At 37.2% G+C, this 5,690-nt stretch overlaps 1 pseudogene; it reads left to right on the forward strand.

The window, feature by feature from the left end:
- Positions 1–578: 578 nt before the first annotated feature.
- Positions 579–5,355, forward strand: LOC147980459 (uncharacterized; annotated as a pseudogene).
- The last annotated feature ends 335 nt before the right edge of the window (positions 5,356–5,690 follow it).

Here is a 5,690-nt window from a genome sequence, read left to right on the forward strand (position 1 = left end):
TGAGGAGCGAAGTCCACTCCTCTTGAGAATAACCCGCCTAACATGGAAGATAATGGCAGCCTTGGTTGATACATGAGCTATTCGAGCATACAAAACAGAATGTTTATTTGAAGGTTTAGAGTTTGGCGCATACAAATTTACTTGGAACGGCAGGTAGATACCGCATATAGAAAGATATAGTGGACTCATCTGGAATAACTTTGGGATTTAAGGGATTTGATGCATAGGCAGTATTCAAATCGACGAAAGCACCCAAGGAACGATTGAAGAGCAAATGTTGTACAACAGAAAAACATTGAGGGAAATTATAGAACTGCGATATGCTGACGTTAAAAGAAAGGTTTCCCTCTAACCTTGATCATCATATTGTACCTTATTTATTGTACATTATTATGCAATAATCTCATATATTTTCTCTTTAATAGGAATTTGTATGCACAACAAAAGCAACAATTGATGATATTATAATAGATAAAGGCTGGTGGTACATGGCATGCAAACTTTGCTTTTGTGCTACAAAAAAGGAACAAGATAACTATATTTGCACTTCCTGTCATGAAGTAGCTCAAAATCCAGACATGCGGTGAGCATGTTGTGATTGTCTTCGGTTCCATTTGTTTTAATAATATACCAGTAATAACTTGACAACATCATATTAGGTACCTACTTAAACTGAAGGTACGCGATGGCACGGCAACAACAACTTTCGTGATGTTCAATGAGGTAGCAAAGAGTCTTTTAGGCAACATATCTGCATCGACCCTATTAGAGCAGGAGGGATTCAACAACACAGTACCAGATGTTATTCAGAACCTTTATGGCATTCTGACTGAAGTTAAATTCAAAGAATCTAGAAGAGTGTATGGAAAATTTTAAAGTGAGCTACACTTTTGAAGTTGATGACAAACTTGAGATGGAATATTCAAATGAAATGATTGAAGAGGTATGCACATGCACATTTGAGAATAACAAGGTGTTCCCACTAATTAATGATTTTGCTCTCACAAGTGTGCATTTTTTGTTTTAAAATGTTAAAAAGTAATTTTCATTCTTATAGGTGAACCACTCCTCTAAGAATGCAACGAATGATGAGAATAAGGATATGTGCAGAAAGGAAACCTCAATATCATCCAAGAAAAAGCAACAACAGAGGACAAAGATACAGAAGTCTAGCAAAAGATATGTAAAAGATGGGAGACCGGTTGCTTCCAGAACAGTTGTTAAAACTGAAGCTCCTGACGATGAGGTAACAAATTGAAAACATTATCTCCCTGTATATGCATTGATAATTGATTACGGCCTATTTATTTATGACATAAAAACGCACAGGAAGAGCTAAAAACATGATTTTAAAGAAAGGCTTCGCGAAATAAAACAAAGGTACTTACAAAAAAATTCGATAATGATTTTAAAAGAAGAAGGAGAAGGAGAAGGAGCAGGAGAAGGAGAAGGAGAAGGAGGAGAAGGAGAAGGAGAAGGAGGCATACCCAACTGGATATGTAGATCCATAGCATGATTGGAACACATAAACGTCCCGAAAAAACAACTCAAGATTGACAATTCCTCTCTTACTCTTCATGTCATAGTCGTGATATCACCTGTCCAAATCAAAAAAAAAAATTAAGATCTAAACAAGAGAATAAATTGGTACAAAGTTGACACTTTTTTTAGAAGAAGGGAGTATAAAACAGACTAAAGGAAAACTATCGGTGATTACTGTAATACTTCTAAATGGGTGTTGGCCTGGACGCTCGGCAGAGTAGAAATTGTGTACATCATCGTCCGAACCACGCCATTGGTCGCTTCTCCATCTTCATTTGCTGTTTTGGACAAGCTGAATTCAACGACACAAACCACATGCTGACGCACAAGATGCCCTGGTAAAATATACATTATGACCAAGAGGTTATGGATTGGTAATAGTAGTATGTATTCTAGAGAAGAGAGAGAGAGAGATGGTGCATGTTACGTTGGTTTCTAGGGAAATTGTAAGGACTGATGTGACTCGACCTAAACATGTGGGCCAAAAATAGACCCATGAAACAACACTTCCACGCTGTCCAGGATGGCCCAATTTAAAGGCACGTTGGATTAGAGTCCAGTACGTAAACGCATGTAACAAGAATACCTTAAGAGATCGTACAAAACTAGGTTATAGAAAAGAAAGGACATGCCTATATAAACAACTGCCGTGGCACAAATAGACCTAAAACTCAATCTCTTCTCAGGAGCACCAACAAAATCGACAGAACATACGCTTTCAATTCAAGGTACGACAACAGTCAAACAACTTCTAAATTCAGGTATAGTTCTTCTCCCTCTCTCTTAATCCTCAGTTACAATCTTATTCTAGCGTGATACTCTACTATATTTTGGGGTTGTGTGGCGGCTTCCATATATAGGGCTCAAGTCCATTAAGAAGCACAGGCACTGCAGGGAATTCACTTGCAGTTTATAGATCAGATGAGGGTTCCCATAATATTTAGCATCACTACCTCATTAAATTTGTCCAAAATGAAAACCTCATTAATCAGGTATAGATTGCTTCGGTCAGCTTGTACCACAAAGAGATTGGAACATAAAATCCTTTTATCAGTAAAAATGTCTGCAAAATCACTGATCTTGAAAAGTGATCTCCTTTAATTATACGACCAAAAAATTATTTTATAAGTTCATTTAAGGTAATAAAAATATTGAATCTTCATAAACTTATAAAATTATTTTATAAGTTGAGTGTTATTTCAAGTGCCGGGGCAATCTACTCCCCTGTACAACAAGCACATTAATCTTAATCGCCGTCCATCGGCCACCAGACCACGATTTGTCTGTAACAATATTATAATATCATTCACTTTGGTTTACATTTGAAATCTCCATTATGCAGGAACACAACATGAAAAGAAAAGGTGGGCCACATAGCAAGGAATGTGAGAAACCTGCCAAGGTGGTTAAAACAAATCAAATATGCACTCCAACAAGGTGATCCATTACTAATCTTGAATATTTTATATGTGCTATCCCACTAATATTTTAAAAAACAAAGCAATTCCAGTTAGGCACTCTGAAGTTCCTAATTGGTTGTAGCTTTCACGAGAAAAACTATATTTTAATTTTTAATCTTATTGATGCAAATCCAGACAATCAGCAAAAATCGCAAGATGGGAAAGGGTAATGAAACTTCAAGAGAAGAAAAACAGACTCCGAGGTCACACACAAAGGACAACCTTTGCTCCACGTGAAGTAAGAAAATCTTCACTAAGTTTCTCTCTTATGCATCTTATCATCCATTTGGTTCAATTATATTTTCTCAATTCAAATGCTAAACTTTAACATTAATGATACACGGTTGGTATTACATCGTACAGGAAGCAACATTATGTACCTTTCTTATGCTATCCACATCTACTCTGCTATCTATGTGCTGAAATCTTCAAGTGCGGCTAATTTAGAATGGTCCACCAAATCTCAAAAAAAATAAAAATACACATAACAATGAACTATAGCCAATGCAAAAAAAATGTTAAATTAACACAAGGAGTAATAAATTTATTTTGCCAGACAAAAAACAATCTCTTAATTCAACTAATTAGTATTTATGTTTATGCAGGGCAAGTAACTCAAGAGAAAAGGCAAAAGAGGCAAGACTACATAGGAAAAGAATAATGCAAGCCAAGAAGCTTGCGCAACTATCGACAAAAGAAGGAGAAATGATTGGCCAGGCTGGTAATACTATGAGGTAACGAACAAGAAATTACAATCAGAATCTAAAATTTGGAGATTCGTGAATCTGATATTTTCTGCTATGTGCGTGTACAGCTCAAAAAGTAATAAAATATCTACTACATCGAAATCGGTGAGAAAGAAACAAAGACAACATTTGTAAGTTCTATCAAGTTTTTATACTATCAAAAACACCAGACATTAATAATGTTTCAATTTATGCTAAATCCAAAACTTTAACAGGCAATCAGAGAGGACTGATATGGAAATTTGGAACTTTGGAAAACCCAAATGCAAGTGTGAACGATGCGGTGCAATTTTCTGGTATGAAGAAAGAACTTCAGGTAGAGCGAAAAGCATGCCATCTTTTGGACTATGCTGCCAACATGGCAAGGTTGAGTTGCCACCATTAAGAGAGCCACCGACTTACCTAGCGAAATTGCTAAGGAAAGACAACGGAAAGACATCAAAAAACTGCTTGCAAAATATCAGATTGTACAACTCCATGTTAGCTTTCACAACAATGGGAGGAAAAGTAGACAAAGAAATAAACAATGGCAGTGGGCCATATGTTTTTAGAATGAATGAGCAGAACTACCACAGAATAGGTACTCTACTGCCTGAAGGTGAAGATAAACCACGTTGGGCACAACTGTACATCTATGATACTGAAAATGAGGTAAGAAACAGGATTAATGCTTCGACAAGGGAAGATAAAAGGGAGTCAACATCGTAGAGGGCCTTAAAAATATGCTTGATTGAGATAACATACTTGCAAAAACTTTCAGAATGGCAAGGGACAGATTCGAAGAAGGTGACTATCAAAACGTGAGATTAAAACTAATCAATAAGCGACGCTCAGATGGAAGACGAAGTGACATGCCATCTGCAAGTGAAGTTGCAGCCTTGATTGTCAATGATGCCACGGAAAGTAGAAAAGGACGGGATATCATTGTTGAGTACAAAAACATGAAGCCAAGAAGAATATCAGAGAACCATCCAAAATTCATGGCTATGCAGTATCCACTATTGTTCCCATATGGAGAAGATGGGTACAGACAAAATATACCTTACATATTAAAACAAGGTGCAAAATGTAAGAGAAAGCATGTAACAATGTTGGAATACTATGCATATCGTCTACAACAACGTACTAACCAATCGATGCACTTGCTGATGTGTGAAAAGCTTACATTGCAGTTCATTGTGGATGCCCTTGCATGCATTTTGCAGTACAGACTGGACTGGATAAAAAATAATCAAGGAAACCTACAAACGGAATTATATGCTGGCTTACAGGATGCAATAGAAAGAGGAGATACAAGGGCTGACCAAGTAGGAAAAAGGATACTGCTGCCATCCACTGTCACAGATAGCCCTAGATAGAAAGCACAAAACTTCCAAGATGCTATGGCAATATGTCGGTGGGCTGGATACCCAGACCTATTTGTGACATTCACGTGCAACGCAGCATGGCCGGAGATTGAGGCTATGCTACACGAAGTAGCCCAAACAGCATACGAAAGGTCTGATATTGTTGATCGAGTATTCCACATAAAACTCAAGGAGTTCATGAGAGATATAAGAGAAAGGGAATACTTCGGAAAAACACTCGCAAGTAATATATCATACTGACTTTATCAAACATCTTATTTAATTGCCTGAACTAACTGCTATTTTATAAAATTGCAGTTATATACACAATAGAGTTTCAAAAAGGGGCCTCCCACATGCCCACATAGTCATATTCCTCGACAAAAAGGAAAAGAAACACAAGTATCCAGAGCCATCAGAGGTGGATAGAGTAACTTGCGCAGAGATACCAGACAAGGAAATTGACCCAGAAGGATATGCGGTTGTGGAAAACTACATGATGCACGGGCCATGTGGTGCAGCAAACACAAAGTCACCATGCATGGTCGACAACAGATGCATAAGAAAGTTCCCCAAAAAATACAACAACAATACCA

The sequence above is a fragment of the Triticum urartu genome, chromosome 3A, assembly GCF_056163025.1.
Source record: "Triticum urartu cultivar PI428250 chromosome 3A, HENAU_Tu73, whole genome shotgun sequence".
Taxonomy (NCBI): domain Eukaryota; kingdom Viridiplantae; phylum Streptophyta; class Magnoliopsida; order Poales; family Poaceae; genus Triticum; species Triticum urartu.